We start from the raw sequence: 26,897 nt of genomic DNA on the forward strand, positions 1-26,897 counted from the left end.
AAAGTTAAAGAGTCATTGCTATGGGTTTTTATTAAATCAGAACAGGCAAGAATATTATGGAAGCTACTGATGATCCAGAAATACAATCCTTTAAACTGATCCTAATGTGTCTGTGTTTGCTTCTCTCGTTTTCAGTTCCTTGACATGTGGTAACAATACCAGCCAACAGTCCAAACACCCAAATTAACATGAGAAACAACTGCAAATTAGTACTAGTAAAGAGAAACTGATATTTGATAATCTTTTAAGCCATGATTTTGTCTAAAAATGAACCTTCCTCATTATAATATATTCTATACAGTGCTTTCACACCAAACCTCTAAAATATGAAATTCATTTTGTCAATTACATAGTCAGAAAATGTGTACTATTTCTCCATTGCTCATGGGATAAATTTCTAATCATTTGGTCAATTTCCACCTAATTTCCTGCTTATGTTTTGTTTAAAACCACAGCATGTTGGAAATTCTCTGTGAAATTTCACCAGAGAATTAGTCTAAGGTTATGGTACAGAAACTAAAGGTCCAAAAATAATCTCAGTGGTTTACAATTACAATGAGTTATTTCTTACAATGGCTTATTCAACTTTGTCTTTGAATCTATGATAATCAGTGCTCTTTCAATAAGTTGCTTGTTTATTTAGTTGATTAGAATTTGTTTCTATTGCTCATAACCAAAACCCATAATTGATAATGACTATCCAGTTAAGCAGGTCCAGACTTCCTAAGGGTTTTCATGTGATAAGCCTACTCCCTGTTTCTGCCATCTCCCCAACATACCCTGTTCTATTTTAGAACTTCACAGTAAAAGTCGAGTTTGATCACCAAACACAGTCCCATGATAGAAAAGGTAAAAATCATCACCAGTTTTGCATGTATTCCTCAAGGTAATTTCTATAGGTCACAAATGTATATTTGTGTGCTCATAAGATGATATAAAATATTATATAGTAAGTTGTTCATTTTACTACATGTGTTACAAGTGTTCTGTAATTGTTGCTACTGTTGTTCTTTTCCTGGGAATGAATATTTATGAGAGTACAAAGAAAGATCAAAATTATCTCCATATATGTCAGAAATGAAATGCCAAAGAACTCATATCTAGATATCATTCGCTAACAGGGAAGGAACTCCAAATATTCTGCTAGGACAGGCTCTCTCCACTAAAGGTTGAGGTTTTCAGCAGATAATTGGATCAGAACCCCCCCCCCCAAAAAAAAAAGTTATAGGCTGCATAACTGTTGTTACCCCTGGACACTTACCATGGTGGACATTGTTCTTCCTTCTTCCATTAAAAGGGATGCTTCAGTATTTACTTGAGCATATATATAGCTGTCTGGAATAAAGAACACATTTCAAAGCCTCTCTGTAGCTAACTGTCCATGTGACTAACTTTTGCACAATGGAATCCAGTTGAAAATGATGTGCAATTTCTAGGAAGTGTACCTAAAGGGGGATGGGTACCATTTTTCTTGTCACTAGATTACAATATGACCATAGTCCTAACTGTGATCTTGGACTTCAACTGGAGGCTATTTTTATGGAGAAACAAGAGAAAGAAATAAAGTCCCTGATGCCTTGGGGTATCAACTTGGCCTTGACTTGACTGACACTATCTAGAATTCTTCAATATGAGATGGAAGAAAATTTATATTTTGTTTGAGCCACTGTGGTTTACTACTGCTTTTAGCCAAACCAAATCAAAACAGATAATTCACCATTTGAAATTTACTCACCCTTCTGAGAAAGATGCTACTGTGTGAGTGGCTTGGTGATCAAACTGGCCTTTAACCTTATTTGTAATATTCTAAGGTTTCTTAGGAGAGTATTGCTTTCAAAATTAATCAATTACTTTTTAAACACAGGTGAAGTCTTTTAAATGGAAGCAAGAAATAATGAAAATTAAACTGAACTATAATAAGGGACATTGGTCGTTAGTTCCTACCCATCCCTTAACTCATTGGTTTGAGATACCACAGTTTTCTGAATCTGGGTGTCATGGCAGGTAAAATCATCTCCAAGCCTCCTACCTGCTATAAAACCCGTGATTTAAAGTAATCGTACAGTATCAGCCACCACCAAAAACTAGTAATATAAGAAATGTGAATATCATATTGGCAATACATAAGGTCATACTGTTCCTTTCTTACTATTATGTCTTATGTCATTTCCTATAAACTCTCTAAAGAAGACAGAAGTATTTTTATTGTATAAATTGAGAACAGGCAGGGTAAGGGTCTCTGGTTCCAAAGCTATTTGCAGCAGAGAAAAAAAGTTACATAAATAATCATTCTTACACCACACGATAGTTGAGAACCTGAAACTTCTCAGCAGGAGGAAATACTGGAAGAGAAGGAAAGTTAACGTAGTGTGTGGTAAAGGATTCTTAAATCTTCAACACGCATTACTTGTATTTAACTGGGTTTATTTAACAGCCAGTGACCTGAGAAACCTTGCTTAAGTAAATATTACAAAAGGAGTTACTTCCTCAAGAAGTAAAGTAGGACTCTTACAAAATCTTAGGCTTCTTAGGCTTATAAGTTTTAGAAAGGCAAATACTCCATCTTTATTGCTCATACTCTACTATATGGGATAAAAGTTACATGAATGAGTTATTTTTTATCAACTGTTTAATCACTAACTAAAAGTATTTATATAATCCTAATTGAATGATTAAATATAATCTTAATTCTCAACAATTGGGCTACTGATTTTATGATTTAAGGATATTATTTATGTATCCTATCTCACGTATTCACATTATTAGACTAACACTTGAAGAATAGAAAATGAAAAAGTTTTGAAAGTTTTTAAAGTAGAAACATATTTTTAAGAGTTATTTAAGAGTTCACTTAAAGATAAGTTATTTCAATAACTACTTGTGATTTATTAGTTATCTTAAGATTTTAAATGTATAATTGAGCATGTTCTAATAAATAAGGTTTGAAAAATCACTAGGACCTGTTGTAATAAGCATTTCCAATAATCACTAAGTTAAATCTGGGATAATTTTTTTTCATCTTTTAACAATAATGTCCTTTAATTGCAGGTTTTCTCTTTGACATGTTTCAGGATCACCCTTGGCAACAAACTAGATGGGATCCACCTACTAGACCCAGATGTGGTGGCATAGTTCAAGCAAAGGTATCTAGATGGTATCATCTCTAACCGAAAGAATTTATAGAAGCTAATTTTAATTCCTATCTTTTCTCCATTATATGTTTTTGGCTGCTTTTTCTAGTATGAGGTGACTGTATTTATGTGGGTTTATCTCCTTGTCTTATATTCTGTACCACTGGTCTGCCTATTTTGGTGCCAATACCATGCCATTTTTGTTACTATTGCTCTGTAGTATAGTTTAAGGTCTAGTACTGTGATACCTCCTGCCTCACTCTTCCTGCTTAGGATTGTTTTGAGTATTTGAGGTCTCTTATTCTTCCAGATGAAGTTCATGATTGCTTTCCCTATTTCTATGAGGAATGCCATTGGGATTTTAATTGGAATTGCATTGAATCTGTATAGCACTTTTGGTAGTATGGCCATTTTGACAATATTAATTCTGTCTATCCAAGAACATGGGAGATCTTTCCATCTTCTAAGGTTTTCTTTGATTTCTTTCTTTAGTGTTCTGTACTTTTCATTGCAGTGGTCTTTTACCTCTTTTGTTCGATTGATTCCAAAGTATTTTATTTTCTTTTGAAGCTATTGTGAATGGAGTGGTTTTCCTAATTTCTCTTTCACACTCCTCAGTTTATACCCAAAGGAATTAAAATTAACATACTACAGTAATGCAGCCACATCAATGTTTATAGCAGCTCAATTCACAATAGCTAGATTGTGGGACCAACTGAGATGCCCCTCAACAGATGAATGGATGAAGAAACTATGGTATATATACACAATGGAATATTATTCAGTCATAAAGAAGAATAAAATTATGGCACTTGAAAATAATTGGATGGAATTAGAGGATATCATGCTAAGTGAAATAAGCCAATCCCCAAAAACCAAAGGCCAAATGTTTGCATAATGATATATAATGGGAGTGGGGGAGTTGGGATTGAGAGAAGAATGGAGGAACTTTAGATAGAGGGAAATGAGAAAGAGGGGGGGTATGAAAAATGGTGGAATGAGACAGACATCATTACCCTATATACATGTATGATTACATGAATGGTATATGAATTTACATAGTGCACAACCATAGAAACTAAATGATGTACCCCATTTATGTACAATGAATCAAATGCAGTCTGTAAAAAAATTTTTTTAAAAAAGAGTTTACAGAAACACTTGCTTACAGAATTAAAAGCACCCAGAACCATGACTTTGCAGGCTACACTTGAAGAATGGTACTTGTACAATAACTTTTCCCCTTATTTAAATAAAGGTTTGTATTGTAATTAGGATTTTAAGGTGAAATTCTAGTTTTGTTGCTTAACGGTGTGTGTTCTTGTACAACTCATCTCTCAAGTATAATTTCTTCTAAGTGAAATAGGAATGTTATCTATTTCATTAGGTGATTGTAAGGGTTCAAACTGAATGCATGAAAAGCATGGACATGTTGCTCATTACAAAACAAGGTCTGTATAGGATCAAAGTAATTAGCCATTAGTACTACATGGTTGAATAAGAAGGGGGTTCTCTAGGAAAATATTTTTCAAGGTAATGTATTTGAGTTTACTTAAGACCATCACTACCAGGGCTACAAATGCTCTAAACTTTTGCTTATTCTGTTACAACTATGTAGTTTTGTTCTTCTATTATTCTGCAGGTAATTTCTAAGAAAAATCAAGTAAGCACATCTTAAGTTAAGTAAGTGCCTAGAGTATACAGAGAATTGGCCTATGCTATGTAAATGAATACACTGCTGGTCTTACATTTAAAAGATATTTCATCCAATAATAAAACTTTTTAGAAAAGCCTTAGGTGAAGCCTCTTACAATAATTTAAGGGTGTAAATTACTCCCAATTATATTCAAACTGTGATAACAAGTCAGAAGGCTGTTGAATGCAGAAAAATTATTTGTAACAAAAAATAAACTCCTGGGTGGTATAATTTTCCCTATAGCCCAATGTGCCTACTGTGCTGAAAACCTTTGTTGTCAAAGCAGTGTAATGATTTAATAGTAATGCCTTCTCTTATTCATCCCTTTTTTTGGGGGTGATGCTGAGAATTGAACCTCTCTTCCACTGAGCTATTCCCCTAATCCAACTTATCCTTTTTAAAATGTATGCACACAATGGTGTTTTCTCCTAACATCAAGACGGAGTGACTCTCCCATCATTTTAATTATATTTTAGACAAGTCCTACAACAATTATATCAAATTTCCTCTAAGGACCCATAATACCACCCCTACCATACTTATGATTTGTTTATCCATATATATCACTTTTGCCCTTTGTTCTGCTATTATCCTGATATTTCTGTTTATAGTTAAAAGTAAAAAACAATTCCAAATTATAGCAACCTCAGTGACCCTGCTCTTTAAATTGTTCCCTGCTAAAAGAAGAAAAGGGGAGAAAAAGCATGAAGGATCATCAAAGTTTGAGTTCAGGCACTACCAGAAGCCAAGCTGGTGTTTCAAAAACAGACTCTTGGAGTTGATCCCAGCAGATAGATCTTCACTGGCTTGGAGAAGAACAGGAGAGACTATTTCACAAACACTACAGTGTTTGAATTTCTAGAGCTACCCAGGCCAAGAATACATCCCTGCAGTGTTTCACCAGGCACTCACCGTTGCAGCATTCATTGTCCCAATCCTTACTCACAATGGCAGGGTTCTCACAACCAGACCTTACACAGCGAGGATGGGGTGAGAATGTCACAGGAAACCCACTCACCAACTCAACACCCATCTGAGAAGGAGATTCAACCTTAGGAAGTACATCTGTAATCATCACACAGATGGTCTCAGGGAGGTTGCCTCTACTGCATGGGCCTCAGGACTGCTGTTTCTAGGCTGCTGCAGGCTGCTGTCCATAGCTGGTGGGACTAAGGTAGTCTGCATATTCGGAGTGGATGGAGGCAGAGTCTTGTTTTGCAGAGGAGGTGGCTGTTGTAAATTGACTCAAACTTTCTGAGGTGGAGTCTGTTGCATGACCTGAAGTGGAGGAGGCTGCTTCAGAATGGTAAATTGCTGCTGAGTTGGGGTCTGAGGCATCTGTTGTAATGGAGGGGGCTGTAGTCAGGGTGGAGGCAGCTGCATAGAAGCAGGAGCTGCTGCTACTGCCTGCAACACTGACTGAGTGACAATCTGAGCTTGTTAGTGGATTGGATAGTAGCTGTACTAGTTTGACCTAACTGAAGTGCTTGGGAGGTCACCACTGTAGCTGGGATAATAGTAACCACCCCTCCTTGAGACATGGTAATGGGAGAGGGCAACATCTTTTTGGTAATAATCAACTTGGTGATATTGGGCTGACCCCCAGCCCCAGAAGGTGCCTGGTTTGTCACATAGGAGGAAAGAGTGGAGTTAACAACAAAGCAAGGCAAAAGGCAGGGGACTCTGTTGAGGTTGATGCTGGAGATTCTGAGTCAACAGTAGCCACAGGAGGTAGCGAAGGACTCTGTAATGGAGGCACGGGATCCAATTCCACTATTTCTACTGTGGCCTGACACTCTTGGTTGTCTTTATAAGGAGCCAGAACCTTCCGATACTCTTGGCAGCTTCAGTTTTCCACTTCTATACCTGTTTTTGCACCTCTCTAAGACTGTCCCACAATCTGAAGCCACAATCTTTGAAACCTCTCCAAAGTTGGTGTTAGGATTCTGTCCCTTGATTGTAGCCTGTGTATCACAAAAGAATAAAGCATATGCTGAAACTGGTTTCTGGGGTTCATTAGGATGTTCCTTTTTTCTCTTCTTTGGGACCTTCTGCTTTTTCCCTGCTTCCACTACCACTGTCTTCTGACTGGGAAGTTACCTCTGCAAATCTTCAACACCATCCTCATGAAGTGAACTAGTAGGTGAAGGGGTGTTTGAAAGACAATCCTCAGGTGACTGGACAGGTGGCAAGATGGCGCCACCCCCTAAGCTCAAACCAAGTTGAGAACTCAATTCTGACTGATTAATGGTGGTCAACTGGCTATGCCCCATCAAGCCAGAGGTCATGTCTATTCATTTGTTTTGTAACAGGTAGGTTGGCACAATACTGAATTCCCATAAAATGGTCCAAATTCATGGTCAAGTCCACACTCAAGAGCCCCTAGTCCTGCTCCATCAAGTCATGGGTCATGCCCACAGGCATGACCAATGTCTGGATCTCATACTGGGCTGAATAGCTGCCATCCTGTGGGGAAGAAGGGTCTACCAGGTCATCAAAGTGGCCAACCATATCTAAGATAGCCAGTGAGGGATCAAAATCCAAGGAGATAAGTGGGATTTCAAATTTCTCATCATCCAAGCTTGGTGTATGGAATGTCTCAGCCCCTAACAAGAATGGGTGCTGTGAGGGCCCTGCGATCATCAGGATATCGTCATTTCCTCCAGGAAACTCCATCTTCACACAACCGCTACCACCATCTCAAATCCCCTTGTCTCTCACACTGCCCCACTGGACTCAGAATCTGGGGTTAATTTTAATAGTAAGATATTTTAGCTATAGGACCCTGTCTTTGTACTATTCTCCATGTTAGGCATTTGCAAATGCTTTCATTTATCCTCAAATCAAACCCTAAAGGGGGATGTGTTTATTTCCACTTTAGAGATGAAGATTCAGTGAGGCTAAGTAATGTAACCATTATGAACTGGTATTCAATTTTTAATCTGGGTCTCACTGATTCTAAGTAATTATTCTACTATTCTGACGTCTTACAATATATTAAAGTACTGTATTTATGTCATAATATTTTAATATCATGAAAACAAAGAGAATTTACTGGGGTAAAGAAACTTGACTTAGCAGGGGTATGTGGGGAGGGAGTGAGGCAAGCGGCCTTCATCTTGAGCTATCTGTGGAAAGCTAATCAGTCACAACTATCATGCTCATTGAGACTGGAATTCTGGTCAACTCTGTTCAGAGGTAGTTTTAATTTTTTTAAGCCAGTGAACTATGACATAGACTACATTTCATATCTCTAGAATTTACATTCATCTTGTAGCACTTGTTTGAATATTTAATGCAATCTGTGTGCTTCAGTTCCTTAAAATGCTTTGTATACTTACTTTGAAAAATTTAAAATAATAGGCAAGTAGAAAAGTGTACTGTAAAAATCCCGTATATTATCTTAAGAAATAAGTAAACTTGCCAATAAAAATGTAATATTGAGAAATAGCTTTATTTCCCATGGATAAGTTGACTTAGAGACTACTATAATGCAGTTTGATTTGTATGGTCTCAAATAACTTAAATTTTATTTTTAGAGACCCAAATGAAAAATGATTTGCCTATTTTCTAAAAAATATGAATTTATTTACCACAATATGTAGAATTATAGACCAATCATTTGAAAATTAAGTATGGGAGATATGTTTTTACTGTATTTTAATGCTGTCTCACAGAGAAATGATCTTTGTGTATATTTTGTCCAGAAAAACACACCTTTCTATTTTGGTTAACTTAGAAGAGAAAAATTCTTATTTCCCTCAAATAAAATGTTTCATAAATAACTCTAATAGAGGTAAATCTTCACATTCCTTCTGTTAATTTTTATGTACTTCCTCTTTATTAATCATTTAGGGCTGCCCTAACAAAATGCCATACATTGGATGGTACAAACAACATAGTTTATCACAGTGCAAACTTGCTAATAAAAGTGCTAGAGGGTGGAAGTCTGGATCAGAGCACCAGCATGGTTGGGTCCTGGCAAGGACCCTGTTCCTGGCTTTCAGGATGCCACCCTCTTGCTGTGACCTCACTTGGCAGAGAAAGCAAAACCAAACTAGTGTCTCTTAGAAGGAAACTAATGTCATCATGAAGGCCCCATATGCATGGTCTCATTTAAACCTAATCATTTCCTAAAAGCCTCATCTCCAAATTCCATCACAATTGGGGGCTGGGGTTTCAACATATGAATTTTGAGGGAATACACTTCACTCCACAGCATGTTCATTCTTGTTTCAGAACTGATTTTCTACATTTTATTTACTTGCTTGCCAAATTCCAACTTGCTCACCTAATCACCTCTTTTGTACAACTTGGAACTACTTCAAGTTTTCTTTGATCATGTGGGGTAATTAGCATGTTTTCGCCTCCTGACATAGGCAAGATTAAGTTATTAAAGTTAGCCCTTTGTTCCTGTATAGCTCTTTTTGACAAAGTGCAAACAATTTCAAGTCAGATAAGCAAAAAATGATCCAAATGAAACAGGCCATGATGTCTCAAACAGCATGGAGAAAAATTTCCTGTTCCTTATCTGGAGTTTAAAATTACATTGAAATAATATACTGATGATTTTAACATTTGTAAATGCAAAATACAGCAATCATACATCAAAGGAGCAAATCACTTAAATATAGAGTCTAATAAATTATTACAAATCAATCCCTGTAACTGATCACCCAAATCAAGAAATAGAACAATGACTGACTAACCCCAGGAGTCCTGTTCACTGCTCTCTGCTCACAACTCCATCTTCCCATCTCTTCCTCCAGAGGTTACACTTTCTCACATTTGTGGTACTCACTCCCATGCTTTTTCTCTCCCTCAGTCTCCAACATATACAGTCATTGCTCCCTTTTATCACTTAAGCATGTATCTCTAAACAATGTAGTTTTTAAACTTTCTATAAATGGAATGAAAAAGTACATATTTGTAAGATCGTTCATTAATATTTTTGTGCTTCACATAAATTGTTCCATGTAGCTGTACCTCATTTTCATTGAATTCTCCAGTGTGAATATGTAACTGTTTATCCTTTTTATTAGTAAAGACCTCAGAGTCATTTCCCATTTGGCTCTATTATAAACGTGCTGCTAGAATTTCCTGGACATGTATCCTGAGGACAGATTTCTCTGAGAGAAATGACAAGCAATAGCAGGGCTGTGTCATAGGATCATTTATAACTGAAAATTTACAAAATAATGTCAACTTGTTTTCAAAATCATTAAATCAATTTAAACTGCCACTACCAGAGCATGAAAGTTCCTTTGCTCCACATCATTGCCAACATATGGTATTTTAGAATTTAATTTTAAGCAAACTAGTATGTACAGTGTACTAGTGTCTTATAGTCATTTTAATTTGCATTTTCCTGATTATTTTATATGGTATTTGGCCAACAAAATTTCCTCTCAAGTGAAATGCCCATTCTAATCTTTTGTTCATTTTTTATTGAGTTATATACATATCTTATTGAATTTTAGGACTTGATAAATTCTATATATCAGTACTGCAAATATATTATCCTGTGTGTATCTTTTGATTTGGTCTCTTGCTGCATAGTTTGATGATTAGAAGATCTTATAAGGAGAGTGTGCCAATATATCAAAATTTTCCCTTATCAGCCAGGTGTGGTAGAATACACCCGTATTCCCAGAGATTGGGAGTCCTAGGCAGGAATATGGCAAGTTCTAGGTCAGTCTTAGCAACTTATTAATACCCTGTCTGAAAATAAAAAATAAAAAGGGCTGGATATATAGATTTGTGATAGAGTACACTGGGCTCAATCCCCAGTACCAAAAAAAAAAAAAAAAAAAAAAATCTTCCATTGTTGATTTTTTTCTTCATTCTGAGATCATCATTATGACCCTATGTTTTGAAAATTTACTGAAAACAAACTGTAATGTCACTTTTGTTGTGTACCAAACATCTAAACACACAAATCTGTTTCTGGCTTCTCTACTTTATTCCAGTTTCTTTCTCCATGTCAATATCATACTCTGAATTACCGAGCATTTGTAAGAAATATTTGCTTTGTTTTGCTGTTGTTTGTCCCCTCAAAGCTACATGTATTGGAGACCTGGTTCCCATGGTGGCAGTATGGGAGGATGTGGGACCAGTAAGAGATAGGGCCTACTGGGAGGTTTTGGGGAGCTCAGAAGGAAACAAAAGACTCCTGGAGTGAGTCTTGCCAGTTGTTATGAAAGTCTGAACTTAATTGTTAGTCTCTCTCTCTGGCTCCCCTTTTCAAAATCCCTTTCCTCTGCACACACCCCTGCCATTAATTATGGAGGCCATGCCAGGGCCTGTCACATGCTATTTGCTTTCAAGTGCCAAAATGGTCAGTTAAATAAACCTATTTTCTTTATAGAGGTAGCCTGCCTCAAGTATTTCATTATAGTGATGAAAAGCTGAATAACATAATCCTGATGTCCAAAAGAGAAATCCTTTCCTTTCTTCTTCAAAACATCTTTGTTCTTTCTTGTGTTTCCATAGGATTTTTTGATCCACTTGTCAGATTCTATTTTTAAAACCTGTTAGAAGTTTTAATTGAATTTCCACTTTCTAAAGAATTAAACATTTTATAATACTGTAGCTTCCAACCAAGCAGATGAAGATCTCACCACAAACAATGCTTTTCTAAAGATCTCTGAATAAGATTTTTATAGTGTTTTCTTTTTAAGTACTTTTTTCCTGATAATCTTGTATATCCATTAGATTTATGTCTAGGAATGCTATGTTAATGTGGAAAGTTTTTTTTTTTTTTTTCATTTTCTGTTTGTTGACTGTATATAGAATAACAGAATCTGTGTATTATTTTGTATCACACACTTGTGCTAAACTCTCCCATGATTATCAGTACTACAGTCAGCCCAAAAATATTCAGAAAAAAAATTGCATCTTTTCTGAATATGTATGGACTTTTTTCTTATTATTTCCTAAAAAATATAGTACAACACAAAAGTATTAAATATATATAGTATAAAAATATATAGTATAAATATATAGTATAAAATATAGTATTAGGTATTATAAGTAATCTAGAACTGATTTAATGTATACATGAGGATATACTTAGGTGATATGCAAATAACACAATATATGTAAAGGACTAGAGCATCCACAGATTTTCACATCCATGAGGCATCCTGGCACCAACCCCCAGGGATACTAAGAAACAATTATAATTTTAATCCCCACCCATCTGTTCTCTTTGATGTGCAGATTTTCATTTTCTCAGTAGTCATTTCACCTCTCAGGAATCACCAGGTTTCTACCAAATCACAGGTTTCTACCAAACCTGAGAGCAAGTTGGAATTCCTCCAAACTTTTCCTCTTTTAGATTATTTGAACAAAAGAAAAAAACTAATTAATGTTTATTAGAGTATTTTTAAAGAAATCTATTAGTATATCTTTGTAATATAAATGGTCAACTATGTACCATCTTCTGGGATATCAAAGCCAAAATACATAGAATTCTCTGAGACTATATTTTCATTGTCTACATTCAGTTTATTTGGTCAGAGTTCCATCAGAAAACAAATTAAACACCCAAAGAGCTTAAGGGAAGAGGGGTTATAAAGAGAGGTATCAATTATAAAGAGAAGTATCAATATGGTTGAGAAGTTCATCAGAGGTGGTGCCAACAGTAAGATCTTATCCTCCACACACCTAAAAAGGCAAGGAGAGAGAAGTGGTGCTATCAAACTAATAGTCTTGGCTGGCAGACTGATAGGTACTATGGTCATCAGCAGAGGAACATGGCCACCAACCATGTCATGGCCCACCCTCCATCTGTTCCTGCCTTCCAGTTTCCTTGCTGAATATGAAGTACACAGAGTCTTTAAGGCCACAACCTTATTTCTTGATTCATCATTAGTCTCCTTGCATGGTACAGTATAGTCATGGTATAGTTGCTTGTGTCTTTGACAGCCTTCAACCTTTAGTCCAGAAGGTTATTCTTTACCCTTCCCTCAGAGAACTCAAGATTAGGTTTAAAAATCTTGTTTCCATAAATCATTTCCTTTTCGCCATCCGTCTTTTCTTCTCCTCTGCACACAGGAAATGAGGAAAAGTGAAAACCTTGTATTCTCACTTAGTCTACAATAAAGTCTCAAAATAAATGCTAATTGTTTTGTAATTACTACAATATATTACAAAAACCAATGATCAACTAATATACTCTACCACATCACTATTTAAAGGAGAAAAATAATATGATTGCCACGATAAATGCTTAAACAGCCTTTGAATATCATATCTCTATGTAAACAGCTTTAGTTCCTGATTATTTTACTATGGTTGGTATTATTTTCATTTTAGTTTTCTTAGATGTGAATGGAAAATTGATTTAATTTAAAAATTTTGGTTGTGATTTTTTTTCTCATATTAGTCTGGGAAACAAAATATATAATTTTGGAATTTCCCAATTATTAAATAATCACAAATTATTTAATAAACAATCAAATTGTTCATAATTTAATTATTCATAAAAATTCATAAATTGAATAATTCATGATTATTATAAGCTCCAATGTAACTGACAAGTTCTGGGCCATCAAAAGTGTACATTAACTTGAAGTATTCGAACAATTCTAAAAGGGTCTGGAGTTTGCATCACATCAATTGATCAAAATACCATACTCAATTATTTTATCTTTTTAAGAATAATCTTTTTCATTGTGGGTTTTTTTTTAATTTCATTCACCAACAACTTTCCATCAAAAGTTTCCAGTTGTACAGTTATGAAAAAATGAATTTATATTTAAACAAAACAATTACATTTTAAAATTTAAATCTTCATTGATTTGATAATAATGTTTATTACATTTCAATGGACTCTGGTTTACATGGTATTAGAAAACAGTATAAACTTTTTAAATACTATATTATATATTGTTGACATTTCACAGTTCTAAACACTTGAAGTATAATCCTGCATTGTTTTCCTGGACTTCAATTGGCTCTTTTTTGTATATACATATACAGAAAAATGTATATGCTAAATATAGAAGAATATGCTGGAATAGCATTTTTAAGCCAAAATGGTATACAAGGGAAATAAAAGCAACCAGTGAATAATTTTAAGTCCTCTGAGCATCAGTTCAATAGAAAATTCCATCTTTAATCTCAGAGGGATTCTTTTTTAAAGATCCTTTGGTCTGGTGGCAGAAAAGAACTGAACCCTACCTACACTTTTTGAGGCTCCTGTCTTTTCTTATAAACTATTCTTGTTGACTTTTCATTTTCTTTTACTTAAAACAATATTTCTTCAGAGTCATGTAGTCATGGAATTTCTAGGAGGTCATCAATTTATATTCCAATAACTTTCAGAAAAGGAAATTATTTGAGAAATGGGGTTTACTTATTGGTGTAAAAACAAGAATCACATGTACATTGAGAAGAAAAACGGCACCACTTCCCCATCCTTTGCTGTGTGAGGTTTTTAAATGATCAAATGTACAGAAAAGGTATCAGAATCTCTGAGAAAACTTTAGACTCTCAGAAACACACAAAAAGACAGCTGAGGAGTACTAACATGTGCCCTAGACAGACGTCTCTTTTCATTTCCTAGGCTGAGAAAGGCCCAAGCAGGAGTCCTAAGATCTGTATTGTCTTAAGTCAGTCAAACTCTACTCCCCTTACATAACAGCTTTGCTTTTCTTTCAGGAGGAAAAATGGGTTGGCTTTTGTGTGAGGAAAGTGTCTCTGAATGCCTCCTTTTTTGTACATTTGGCAAGTATCTGTAGCTAATACTTAAATTTTGTGGGTTAAGATGTTCTCACACTTTGGAAAAGAAAAAAAATTGCTTAGAATAGAAATTTTAATTGTCTACGAATGTGTTTGATTTTATTCCCAAAATACATTGAAATCTAACCACTTTTATTCTCTTCTGGGAGGCATTTACATCTTTCATCCTGACTTAGAATATACTTTATGACCTTCTGGTTGTATTTATATAGTGAAAGTCAATGAAAACAGAAATAAAGGATGAGTTCTTACATGCTATGCTGCCTCCAGACCCTCTACCTGTAGAAACCCATTCTATCATTCCATAGAACACTGAGACTGGTCATGCAGAGCACCTTCAGCAAACAAGGCACTAGAAAGCTACAGGTCTTATGTTACATATATTTGGCCTTTGTGTAATTCTCTAATATTTGAAATAGCCTATATAAGGAGATGGAGAATTTGATACAATGGAATTCCAGGGTTCAACTCTTCACCAGAGATAAGTACTCAAATTAGAAGCCTCTATTGCCTTTCTCAAATACTACACAAGATGGTTGGAGCTGTCATTCATCAGAAAGAGTGGGCACCAGAATACCCAGAGTGGAAGAGTGTATGAAGGAGGGAAGGGACTATGTGAAAGAAGAAAGGTAAAAGCATTTAACATCTCTAGCAATTAGAGAAATGCAAACTAAAACAACACTAAATTTCATCTTACTCCAATTAGAATGGCTATTATCAAGAATACAAACACTAATAGATGTTAGCATGGATGTGGGGGAAAGGCACATTTTACATTGCTGGTGGAGTTGCAAATTGGTGCAGCCACTCTGGAAAACAGTATGGAGATTCCTCAGAAAACTTGGAATGGACCCACCTTTTAACCCAGTTATCCCATTCCTCAGTTTATGTCCAAAAACTTAAAATTAGCATACTACAGTAATGCAGTCACATCAACGTTTATAGCAGCTCAATTCAAAATAGCTAGATTGTGGAACCAACCTAGATGCCCTTCAACAAATGAATGGATAAAGAAACTGTGGTATATATACACATGGAATATTATTCAGCCATAAAGAATAATAATATTATGGCATTTTCAGGTAAATGGATGGAACTGGAGAATATCATGCTAAGTGAAATAAGCCAATCTCATAAACCCAAAGGCTGAATGTTTTTCCTGATAAATGGATAATGATATATAATAGGGGTGGGGGGTAGGGGGTGAGAGAAGAATGGAGGAACTTTGGATTATGTAGAGGGAAATGAGGGGGAGTATGATAAATGATGGAATGAGCAGACATCATTACCCTATGTACATGTATGATTACACGAATGGTATGAATCTACATCATGTACAACCGTAGAAATGAAATGATATACCCCACTTGTGTATAATGAATCAAAATGCATTCTTTAAAAATTAAAAAAAAGAATATACAACAAAACTGTGATATACTATTCAGACATTCCAGTCCTTAGTAGCCTGATGCATGAAATGTACTTAGTTTCAAATTGTTGGGGATGTGAGAGCAGGAAAAGAAATAAAAAAGAAGTCTCTAAGGAAAATTGAACAATTATTTCTGTTGGAGTTCATCATCTTCTCTGCTTCCCTTCTAATCTTATAAGTGGAGTTTTCTGGAGTTTGCTGGTATCTATGCCCTCAGGATGGTGAAGATTACTAGGGTGGGAGGCTTAGTGTTGGAGGTGAACTCCTGGAGACAGGGTATAGCAATTGCCTGTCCCCATTGGAAGACTGAACCCTAGGCATCTCCTTTGGTGTCCATTCGTGTGATATAGGAGCCTGGTTTTAGCCCCTTACATAGCCTGTGGACCCCACAATTCCTGGTCGCTAATTTAATCTCTAAACTGTATCTCTCCTGCCACCCTTGCAACTTCCCAATCAGGAACCTCTCTCCCCAGAGGTCCTGAGGGCTGAGGGCTGGGACTTGTGTGCCTGTTGTGGAGAACTGTTTTGTATCAGGCAGATCAGGAGCAGGCATTTGAGAGCTCTGTGCTGGCCGGCTACATAGCTGCAAGCGCTCAACCCAGTTGGTTGCTGTGGGGAGGGGTTGGGAGACTAGGGATTGAAGAGACAGAGGGCCCTGTTGATTGCCCAACTGGTGGGACCAGGTGGTCAGTGGATGCCAGACTGGGGAGGGAGTCTAGGACTGATATGGTGTCTAGTCCAGTGGTGCTGGTCTTGTTGGCTGGGCGATCTGGGGTCAAGATGCCCTACACCCTCTTCCAACCTACTGACCCTGTGATAGGTTCTCTCCTGCCTCTGTAGCAAGATGGTGACTAAAAGCACACCTAGCAGGGAGGCCTCAAGTGTTACCAAGGCTGCAGGGACTTTGGTGATGGACCTCGTTCTTGTCCCTATAGGGAAGCAGCTGCATCCCTAGTTGGTAGTGGCAGTGGCAACAAACCTGTACCTTGATGTTGAGGTTCCAGGCCCCTGACTGGTTTCCCAAGATGGAAGCCGCCGCAACTAAAGATGGCAATGATGACAGTGTAGGTTATCCATGATGGTAAAGTCCCAAATAATTTACAGAAGACAAACAATCGATCAACAAATACATGAAAAAATGTTCAACATCTCTCACAATAGAAAGGCAAATCAAAACTACTCTAAGATTTCATCTCATTCCAGTCAGAGTGGCAATTATCAAGAATACAAGCAACAACAAATGTTGGTGAGGATAGGGAGAAAAAAGGTACACTCATACATTGCTGATAGGATTGCAAATTGGTGCAACCACTTTGGAAAGCAGTATAGAGATCCCTTAGAAAACTTGGAATGGAACCACCACTTAACCCCAGCTATCCCACTCCTCAGTCTACACCCAAAGGACTTAAAATCAGCATACTACAGTAATGCAGCCACATCAATGTTTATAGCAGCTCAATTCACAATACCTAAACTATGAAACCAACCTAGATGCCCTTCAATAGATGAATGGATAAAGAAATTATGATATATATACATACACAATGGAATATTACTCAGCTTTAAACAAGTATGAAATTATGGCATGTTCAGTTAAATAGATGGATTTGGAGATTATCACACTAAGTGAGATAAGCCAATCCCAAAATACCAAAGGCCAAATGTTTTCTCTGATAAATGGATGCTGATTCATATGGGGGGTGGGTGTAGAAATGAAGAATGGAGGAATTTTGGATTAGGCAAAGGGGAGTGAGGGGAGGGGAGGGGAGGGGGTACTGGGAGTGGGAAAGATGGTGGAATGAAACAGACATTATTACCCTATGTAGATGTATGATTGCACCAGTGCTGTGACTGTAGCATGAACAACCAGAGAAATGAAAAGTTGTGCTCCATTTGTGTACAATGAGTTGAAATGTATTCTGTCATGTATAACTAATTAGAACAAATAATAAATAAATAATTATATAAAGGCAGTAGGAAAAAAAGAAAAGAATTAAGTCTTTTGCAGTCCTTTTATCTGCAGTGTATAGCCCACTGGTTATACATGATAGTGTTTTAACATTCTTTCAGTTGGAAAAGATTTTTTTTTAAGACCTTTCAAGGGCAGGTCCCATTGACTTAACGTCCTTTCACTAGACCCTACTTCTAAAGGTTCCATCACCTCCCAATAATATCACAATTAAGCCTTCAACATGGGGGCCTTTGAGGGACATTTGAGATGCAAAGTATAGCAGCTAAGATACCACCGCAACACAAAATTAGGTTCATTTGCTTATTTCAATTTTTCATATATTTTAAATTTTGCTTCATAATTATATAAAATATCTATTGAATTCTAAAGTTGAATATCTACTACTGAGAGATTTAGAGATTTAGATTTGGATCTTAAATGTCTTCCAAAGGCCCATATGATAAAGACTTGATTACCAGACTGGCACTTTTGAGAGGGGTGCAACCTTTATGAAGTGGGGCCTACTGGCAATACGTAAATCTTGGGGACTTGACTTTGAAGAAGATATAGGAATCCCAGCCCCTTCTACCTTTTTGCTTCCTGAATGCCATTAGCTGAGTAGCTTCTCCCACCCCCACTCCCCAATATGCTACCTAACAAGATGCTCTGACTACAGGCTCCAAACAGAGGCAACGGATCATGGACTGAAACTCTGAAACTGGAAGTCAGAATAAACCTTTTCTCCCTACATGTTTTTACCTTAGGTATTTTTACCCATTTTTTTAATCGGTGCATTAGAGTCATACAAAGTGGTGGGATTTGTTATGACATGTTTGTACATATACAAAACAATATAATTTGACCAATATAATTCCCCAGTATTTCCTCTTTCCCTCCATTCCTCCCTCCCTTTGGTCCCCTTTCTGTACTGACAGGCTCAGGTATTTCTTCATAGTAATGGAGAGCTAACACATCCAACTTGCAGATCCCCTGGTTGACTCTACCCTATTCTATTTCCCCTTTTCTATAGAGACTATCATTTTTTAAAAAAGAGGATTAAAATTATGTTGTTTTTTAAACTGCTCTTATTATTTTCAATATTTATCCTCTAACTAGAAGCTCTATATTTATTCATTTAAAGGAAGCATCTTATATACATTTGTTTTAACCTTTTCAGTTAGTATTTTATTCAGAGGAGTATACGCGGTACATAAAAGACAATTCATTCCTTTTTTAGTTTCATAGTACTTCATTGTAGAAATAAGCCATAGTTCAGTCACTTTGCTACTGACGGTTGTTTGGGTTTCCTGTTATTTGCTATGACACACATTGCTTCAGTGTCATCCCTCCTGTCTTGAATTTGATTATTTTGAATAATATAATACAGTGAAATACTGTGCCTTTTCCCTATTGGAACATACTTTATGAGAAAAACAACTATACTGAAACCAGAGGCTTTGAAAAGTCCAGAGCATTTAGAGAGGCCCTGGAGAATGAGAAGCCCTTGGAGACAAAATGACCAGTTATTAGTGAGGCCCCACAACTGAATGAAGTCAACTTGGGAGTGGACCTCCAGTGCCAGACCCTCAGGTGGTGTCAACTGAGCAGAGGCCAGGGCTCACAGTGAAGCCCTTCCTCAGGTCCTGACCCATAAATCTGTGAGAAAGATAAAAGGCACTTAAAGCTGTGGTATATATTGCAGAAACACACAACCAGAACAATTAGCTATTTTAAAAATATGCAATGAAATTTCTTTTCTGTGAAAAACAAAATTAAACCTTTTTCTTTATGGATGGCTGAAACACATTTTTTTCACACGTGAAAAAGAGAAAATGGAAAATAACATTCTACGTTAATATATCTTTCATTTCATAAATGTGCCCATCCTTCATAATAAGCTATTCATTCACTTTAGGAATAAAACTACTGTGCATAGTAATAAACTCTTGTTGAAAATCTCTGTAAAGTCAGCTTTCATGTTAGCAGAATATTTTCCTTTTCCCATAATTCTTTTCCTCTCTACAGTTTCCTTTGTAATATTCTGAACCATACAAATACTTTGGAGACTTATTAGAAAACTTTCAAGTCCAGATAATAAAATAAACCACTCATTTCCCATAAAAAGCATTATGGCCTATGCTGTTCCAGTTGAGAATTTCACCTGGTTGGCTCAGGAATAGAGGCACAATTACATCTGTGCTTTGAAAACATTTAACAGGTCAGGACCAGGGAAAGGATATTTTTCTTTTACATTTCCATTTGAGAGCACTATTTACTTCAGTAAAAGCAGTATTTATTTACATTTTCCCAACTACACAAGTAATCATGTATGGCAACTGTTGTTAAATAATCCCATTAAAAAAAAATATTTCCCATTTAAATCAGTGACATTCAATACTCTTTATTAATTGATGTTCCAGGTATCACGTATTTATTATTTTGTCACAAGTAAAACAAGTAGATTCTATTCTTTGTACTTAAATATTTCCTTAAAAGGTAGAGAATTATTTTTATCTTCAGTAAATTAATGATTTTAGATTCTTTAGAAACATAAGTAGGTATGTTACTTATATAGAAAAATTCAAGTATTAATCATGTGAAGAAATCTTAGTTTTAATATTGAAGGAATTGTACATATAAATTTCCATGTATAAAACTAAAATCCAACCCAAGAAATAAAAAGTTCATTTTGATAGTACTGTGGTACTATTATAAATGGTATTTATAGTTGAGTTAATTTGTGTCTGGACTTAGTATTCATATGAAAAAGGACTAATAATGTGTTTTATCATAATAAATATATTTATTTAGTATACTTTATCTTTTTATCATGTATTTTGTTTCCCAATTAAAGAACATTTTGAAATGCGGTATCCTTTCAAAGAAATAATTAGATTAGGAAGTCATTTTTTAAAGCATGGGCTGTTAGTCATTTTGACACTGTTGGCATGCTGTCAGCTGAAAAATCTACTATAAAAATTTGATTGTGACTTACATAATCTAATATACAGGAAATGCCTTTGTAAGGATCTTAATACGCATATTTTACTGTTTAATAAGATGAACAAGTAATTGTAAAAACTATATGTACTATGTGATATTTGAAACTCTACAGAGCAAATGATTTTTAAAAAATATTATTGTTGCTCATATACTCCAGTTGAACTGTTTCCATGGTTATCAGGGTTTTGGCTTACACTGAAAGTCCACACCTGACCAAATATTGGCATGAATGTTTCAAACAGTGAACAGAGCTACCAGGAGCATGGCCCATGTCACTTAGCCAGCATTAACAATGTAGCTTTTAAAGTTTCTTTATCAGCTTTCTGTAAGTTTGTAAATCTATTACTTCCAGAAAAGGGAAAAAAATATAACTGAGAGGCTCTCCTGGTGGTAATGGCAGCAGTTCAGGATATCGAAGGAGGCAATCTGTACCCTTCGCATTTCATGTTCAGAAGTTTGTGTATCTGTATGTGTTCAGAGATTAAGAAAATATTCCAAGTTACATACTTAGCTTCTCCCTGAATCATATGGGAAGTTATGTTAGGGAAAATATTAACTCTAAGAGAAAAGAGGCGGGAGATTAAAAGAAGGGGCATCAGGGTCAAGCTCTAACATCACTTTCAAATCAACAAGGAATAATAGCAAATAAACAGAATCTAGTTTTAAGACATTTACACAAGGAGATGATAATTCCCAACTAAAGATCTAAGATATTTGAGCATTAAGTTGATATTTGGTAAATGTCTCAGAATGTATAATCTATCTCTCTGATATCGGTCAAACATGTAAAGGTACATGTGAATGTAGGAAAGGGAGGTTGAAGAGTTGGATATAGTGACTCAAAATTCAGCTGATTTGATTAAAATATAAAAGGATAACCTACAGGTAATATCAAGCAACAAATATCAACACTAAATATGTACTAGATACGATACTATTTCCATTTTATTCATCATTTTATATGCCACACATGTGCCACAAGTGATTACTGAACAGGAAAATAAAATCTATAGCAATGGGCATGTGAAATTTCAGGTAATCCCAATTTTTGTATCCCTATAATCATATACAGTAATAATAAAATATTATAAAGGCAATTCATAGATAAATTCACCCTAATAAAAAAGGCACTATTAATGAACTGGTAACATTTATGGAGTGTAGATGAACAAGAAATAATTTAACAAGGAGTAATTTGTGTAGAAAAATTTTCATAGTTTACTTCTAACCTTGTAGCAATGAGAAACTAAATTTTGTAATATACAAATAAATATAATAAACAAAAATTTCTTCATGGAATTTGTATTTACATTCTTTATCAATATTAAATTCTTTGAATGTTTTGCCAATTCCTAGGATGTATAACAATTAACTAAATAATGAATTCATTAAAATACAAAATCTAATATGAAATATATATATATATGTAAAATATGAGAACTCATTTACTCCCTTAAGCAGTCAATCACAACATATGGTCAATAAAAAACTTAGTCTACAATAACTTCATCAAAAACAAAAACTCCTGAAGTTAACCTGCTGAGATTCCATACTACATAGTAGCATATTAAAAGCACTGAAAAGTCTTATAGTAAAGGAACTCCAACTTTGCCTAAACCCAGTGTTTCTAAAATTTATATGACCACAAAATCACTTTCTGTGAGTTCACCAAACATCTGTGAACATGTTTAACAAGTATACTGTAGTATACATTTTGGAAGCACCATCACAAATATTTCAGTAGTTTAATTAATGTGGTCTTCTTGCTCACTCTACACCAAATTCCACAGTCTCCCTCTATAACATACCAAGAATCCATTCAATTTCCTCTCTTTGCCACTATCCAAAACCCAAACCACCATCATCATTTATATTGAAAATTACAACCGTCTCAACCAGTGTCTCCAATTTTACTCTCATCAAAGCAAAGTACACTGAGTGTGTGTGTGTGTGTGTGTGTGTGTGTGGGCGTGTGTGTACTTGGCACACGTGTGTGGGTGTGTTGATTTAAACTCTTTATACTATGTCTCCCATAGTTCTTAGAATAAAATATAAAAATCCCAAACACGTCCTAAGACTCTGACATTATGTAGTTCTTGAAATATCTGACGTTTTCCCCACCAAGTTCTCCCCACAAGCTGTTTCCTTTGCTGAAAATGCTACCTGGAACTTTTCTTTTTGGTCTCTCTCTTTCTGTCTGTATTTGTTTCTTTCATCATCATCATCATCACTGACTCCTTATTTCCTACTTACTTGTAATTCCTGCTTGAATGTCGTTTTCTCGAAGCTCTCACCGATCTCCATTCTAATTTAGTTGGTAGTGTACTATATACAATTTCAGTGAAAGACAATGAGCTGAAAAATGCAGCAGAGTAAAACTAAAGTTCTATTTCAGAAGACAGTAAAGGTAGAGGGAGAACGAGTTAGGCAAATCTTCAGACTCCTAGTTCTCTCTCACACACACACACAGGGAGAAGAGGTGGTAAAGTCTTCGCAGCTCTCACCGGGATTAGAGCAAAATCCTTTGCACTCACAGACTGAGCTTCTCATGTATGAAGTTTCTATAGTTATGTAAATAGATATTTTTAGAGTCTCCTTCTGTCTTACAATGGCGTTTTCTTATTTTGCTCATGAATATGCCTTCTGTCCTTGATTCCCATGTTTGATCTTTTCCACGGCTCAGTAGTGGCCTATTACTAGGGTAACAGGTAAGTAACCTGAAATTCCTACCACATTCAGTTAGGGTTCCCATAAATTCCAAGAGTATGCTTTTTTTTTTTTTTTCTTGAGGCACTTAAAATATTTATTTTTGTGTTTTATTATCAACTGTCTAGTACCCTAAGTTAAATCTAGAAAGAGCAAAAATCTTATCTGTTTTGCTTAACTCTACATACCAATGAGTAGCAGAGTGCTTCAATAAATGTGCACTAGATGAATTATTATATGAAGTAACTAATGAATCTGATATTGTAGTAAGAACTAAAAGTAAAAATGTGATCAAATGTAGGCCCTGTCCTCAAAGAATTATGAATGCTGTGGGAAAGACAGAACATTAAACACATCATTAAAGGAAGGTTTAGTAAATGTTGAGGTATAGCAGGTATCAAATAAGCCTATAGAAAAACGCTATATAATTCTATATCAAGAGTCTACATTTGTCTAAACTAACATATAATGCTCAGAAGAAAATATAGATACACATATATAATCACACACATACATTCATACACACATACACACGTACATCTTTGACACATTTACAACTTTGAAATAACTCATTTGTCTCTTTGAAGAAATGTTTAGTCCTTATATGGACATAATTACCAACCACAATGAAGCAACATGGAAACAAACAGTTCAAACAAACTTAACCATGTTTATACAAAGTACTCATACACAGAAAAATTGCTACAATGCTAAGAAAAGTGGGGAAAAATGCATGAACAGTGTTTTTCACAATTGCCTTTATTGTCATATGAAACATTTATTTTATGTTCATTTTATGTCTAACTCATATAAAATAGTATCTCCATCATGTTTCTTGGCAAAAGCAAATGGTATCACTTACCGTCTTAGGGGAAGCAAGTTTCTCTTTTGTAGCAAGGTTTAAATCTGACTAGGACACAGAGATCAGAGCAACAACTGAGTCATCTGCTTCTTTCTATGTGGTTAGAAGCTCTGATAATTATCAAGGAAAAATTCCCATCAAAGGAACAGAGGAGAGTTTTGCAAAAGCTGAAAGGATTTGGTGGATAGTGCCCTTCGAGTCATTCCAAAGGTCTATTTTATGGCATAAAACAATTACTTGGTGTCATTTGTGGTACATAAAGAGCTCTTCATTACTTCTACATGTCCAAGAATATAATATTTGCTTTAAATCATGAAAATAAAACCTACAGATGGAGAAAATATATGTTTTAGCCTTCTTACATGAATGAGAGGTTTTGAACTTATTTTCCATATGTAGAGATGTGCCAGAACTCCTGATGTATAATCACTAACTCTGTCTTATCTTTCTCTACACATTGAGTTTGTTTTGGTTTCTAGCTAAAGCTGCTCCATATATAGAGTCATTATCCTTCGAATCATTTTGTGTCATCAAGAGTCACAACTCATGATTGTACTTTACAAGGCTATTTTTGTACTGTTGTTTTCTGTCCTTGTTTTGGGGGGAATATCAAAATTATATAATTTCGTAAAATATTATTTAACCTACTTACAATTCCTCCATTTCTTCATGTAATACAATAGCTACTTAGGTCTTGAACCATGAACATTTCATTGATATTGATACTTAAAACAGTAAGAATATTTTCAACTATTTGAATTGGTGTCCTCAGACCTGAGACCCTTCACCAAACAGAAGGAAAAATAGGCCTGAATCTCCATCATGTTGGCCTAGCACAAGACTTCCTTAACAAGGTCCCCATAGCACAAGAAATAAAAACAAGAATCAATAAATGGGATGAATTCAAACTAAAAAAAGCTTTTTCTCAGCAAAGGAAACAATCAATAATGTGAAAAGAGAGCCTATGGAGTGGGAGAAAATCTTTTCCATACACACTTCAGACAGAGCACTAATATCCAAAGTTTATAAAGAACTTAAAAAACTTTACACCAAAAATACAAAGAACCCAATCAATAAATGTGCTAAGAAACTAAGCAGACACTTCACAGAAGAAGATCTAAGCAATCAACAGATATATGAAAAAAGTGCTCATCATCCCTAGTAATCAGAGAAATGCAAATTAAAACCACCCTAAGAGTTCATCTTACTCCAATTAGAATGGCTAGTATCAAGAACACAAGTGGTAAGTGGATGTGGGGAAAAAGGCACATTCATACATTGCTGGTGGAGGTGCAAATTGGTGCAGCCACTCTGGAAAGCAGTGTGGAGTTTCCTCAGAAAACTTGGAATGGACCCACCATTTGACCAGCTATCCCACTCCTCAGTTTATACCCAAAGACTTAAAATCAGCATACTATAGTGATGCAGCCACAACAATGTTCCTAGCAGCTCAATTCGCAATAACTAGATTATGGAACCAACCGAGATACCCTTTAATTGATGAATGGATAAAGAAACTATGGCATATATACACAATGGAATATTGCTCAGCCATAAAGAAGAATAAAATTATGGCATTTGCTGGTAAATGGATGAAGTTGGAAAATATCATGCTAAGTGAAATAGGCCAAGCCCAAAATATCAAAGGCCAAATGTTTTCTCTGATAAGTGGATGATGATATATAATGAGGGGGGGTTAGCAGGGGGAAGAGAATAATGAAGAAACTTTGGATTGTGTAGAGGAAAATGGGGTGGGAGGGGATAGGGGATGGAAAGATAGTAGAATGAAATAGTATTACCCTATGTATATGTATGATTACATGAGTGGTGTGAATTTACATTGTGTACAACCATAGAAATGAAAAGTTGTACCCCAATTGTGTACAATGAATCAAAATGCAGTCTGTAAAAATAAAAAAAAATTAATAAAAATAAATAAATAAAAAATAAAATTAGGAAAAATTCAAATTCTAGAAATTCACTACAGGCCTCAATGTTCTTAGATGTAAACAATAGCATCTGCTCTTTATAGATAAAGCATAAGTGGAATTATGGAAACACCTTAGGGACCTCCCTGAAATTCCAAGAAGATCACATGGCAAACTCAGAAGCTACAGCCTTGGAAAATGCTTAGTTACACAGAATTAATTACTTGGTGAAAATGTCATTGTCTTTGCAGTAGGCCAAGACATTCTAGCTTTCATAGACTCCACAACTTATACTAAAAATACTAAAATTAGATTTCAGAAGATTCTCTCCTGATGACCCCCACTAGATGCTCTGTTCTCCAAAGAAGTATACCCATTGTGACTGCTTCCCTTATCCTGGAGTCCTCCAAATCTAAATCTCCTACAAGTACACGTATTGGTCAA

At 35.5% G+C, this 26,897-nt stretch overlaps 1 protein-coding gene and 1 pseudogene across 3 annotated transcripts in view; both read right to left on the reverse strand.

The window, feature by feature from the left end:
• The window catches only part of CFAP299 (cilia and flagella associated protein 299), a 627,467-nt gene that overhangs the window by 428,553 nt on the left and 172,017 nt on the right, over positions 1–26,897 (reverse strand). The window lies entirely within an intron of this gene.
• Positions 5,514–7,531, reverse strand: LOC306669191 (TOX high mobility group box family member 4-like; annotated as a pseudogene). Its single transcript has one exon. The product of its transcript is annotated as a TOX high mobility group box family member 4-like (transcript).

Source organism: Sciurus vulgaris, assembly GCF_902686455.1.
Source record: "Sciurus vulgaris genome assembly, chromosome: 9".
Taxonomy (NCBI): Eukaryota; Metazoa; Chordata; class Mammalia; order Rodentia; family Sciuridae; genus Sciurus; species Sciurus vulgaris.